The sequence below is a fragment of the Anopheles arabiensis genome, chromosome 2 (genome assembly GCF_016920715.1).
Source record: "Anopheles arabiensis isolate DONGOLA chromosome 2, AaraD3, whole genome shotgun sequence".
Lineage (NCBI taxonomy): Eukaryota > Metazoa > Arthropoda > Insecta > Diptera > Culicidae > Anopheles > Anopheles arabiensis.
The window spans coordinates 61,880,493-61,882,684 of NC_053517.1; the positions used below are offsets into that span (position 1 = coordinate 61,880,493).

A 2,192-nucleotide genomic window follows, 5' to 3' on the forward strand; every position below is an offset into this window, starting at 1 on the left:
ATCTTAACCATTCATTCAGTAAACCAGATGCTATCTCCGCAGTTTCTACTGTATAGAGTTTGGTCCCATGCTATTTGTAACGAAAATTTTGTTCTTGCTTGTAACTTTATTTTTTTTCGCATATTTCAATAATGTTTTGGGTTAATTTTTCTTAAAATTGGTACGATATACTTTGTTGACCTTCAATGAAAAACAACCGGCCATCAGACCCAAGTAGCACAATCCTGTTAAGAAACCGTTAAAAGTATGCCTAAAAGTATTACTTTTAGCTTTCCATACAGCAGTAATTTCAGGGCTTAAAACACTGCGTAACGCTTTCCTGGCTTCGTCAATGATTCGTTAAAAATTAAAATTTTGCCGGTATTTTTAACGAAAAATGTCAAACTCAACGAACAAATCGACAGAGATGGCTGTATTGCTCTGTCTCATTCTACATGTATTTTATAGATCTTCGTTAAGTTACAACAGAAGGTGTTAATATTTCATGGAATAAATGCATAAATTCACCACAAATACTTTTATTCGACATTTCATCGTTTTGTCACTGCATATTGTCACTGTATCACATAAGTTTCTTTCATTCCATGGGTTTCTTCCATTATATCAGCATGGAGGTCAGCTGCAGCAGTCGACGAAAAACATGATGTCCAAACGCTATCCAAATCAAATATGCTGCGGAATATAAAACTTATGTAGCTCATGTAAAGATATTGGTAATATCAATACACTGACCTGTTATAAAATCATGATGACACACAAATTAAACAATAGCTGATAGAAATAGTCGCAGACGCTTGGTTTTGTTGCCATCTACACACAAGCTTCACGCACGAAACTTGACGAACTTTTGACATAAGAAATGGAGGCGCCATGTACGTGACCATATACAGTATGTCTCAAAAATTATCGTCATCAAGAGCATATTATTTTGCCCAAGAAAATATACATTTTTTGAAAATTTTTCTCATTTGCAAATATTGCAAACCCTATATCAAACTCTTCACTTGTATTATTTGAAAATATTATTTTTTTAAATTTTTTTATTATCACCGCAGATTCAAATAGAGGAATAAAAGAAAACACATAGTTTTCAAACAGTTAATAAAAAAAATAGTTTGGTGTAAAAATAAATACGCATTATTACATAAATAAGAATGAAAAATGATTTTCCGAATATTGAATAAATTGGAAATGGTGTAGATAAAATTTGAAAAACACTGTGTGTTATATTAACCCGAATCGAAAAAAACGAGTGTAACGGAATACGTCGTTATGATGTAACGCTGGGAAATGTCATATTCTCTTAAGAAACTCTATTTGATTATTAAAGGCTTTAAAAAACTGTTAATAATCAAATAGAGTTTCTTAAGGCTACTTGGGATGTTTCCTGTCTTTAAAAAAGGAGACAAATCTGATACATGTAATTATCGCGGAATCTTTATGTTATGTGCTTGTAGAAAGCTGTTTGAAAAAGTTATGTTCCGCCACATGTTCTACGCTTTCCTACCTGTTATATCTGTTATGCAACACGGCTTCATGCCTAAACGTTCAATTGAAACTAACCTGCTTCATTTATTATTATTATTATTATTTATTAATCTTCAACGGGCCGTATGGCCTAATTAAGATGTAACAGTTCAATAAAAAAAAAATACATAGCAAAAACAAGATTTGCATCGCAATTCACTGCGGCCACGGCAAAAGCCGGAGACGTTCCTTGAAGCACTGAGTTGAGATGTCGAAGTCGAAGCAATCCGAGACAGTGTTGGAGACAGCCGACATGCGGAACATAGGGTCTGACCGACCAGCACTGGAACGGGGTTGAGCGAGCCGTAGAGTTTCTCTAGACCTAAGTGTTCGGGATGGTGCATAGATATCGACTCGATGCAACAATGGCGATGAGTCGATAGAGCCATTTAGCAATCCAGCGATGAAAGAACACTGTGCATTGCGTCTTCTAACCGAAAGAGGTTCAAGGCCTAGAAGACATTTGCTTCAATTTTGCTACTCCAATATTGACAAGGGCCTCCAGGTTGATGTCATTTATACCGACTGCTGCGCTGCCTTTGATAAGGCCAACCACTACTTATTGCTTGCTAAATTATTAAAATATGGTGTACACTCAATTTTTTTAGCATGGTTAGAAAGCTACCTAATGAACCGTTGCATTAATGTAAAAATTGGAAAAACTT

General features: G+C 35.0%; 1 long non-coding RNA gene across 1 annotated transcript; it reads right to left on the minus strand.

Moving 5' to 3' along the window:
* Positions 1–433: 433 nt before the first annotated feature.
* LOC120894595 lies at positions 434–839 on the minus strand. Its single transcript, XR_005738211.1, has 2 exons — positions 733–839; positions 434–672 (listed from the first exon to the last, which is right to left on the minus strand). It is a non-coding gene; the product is annotated as an uncharacterized LOC120894595 (long non-coding RNA).
* Between the last annotated feature and the right edge of the window lie 1,353 nt (positions 840–2,192).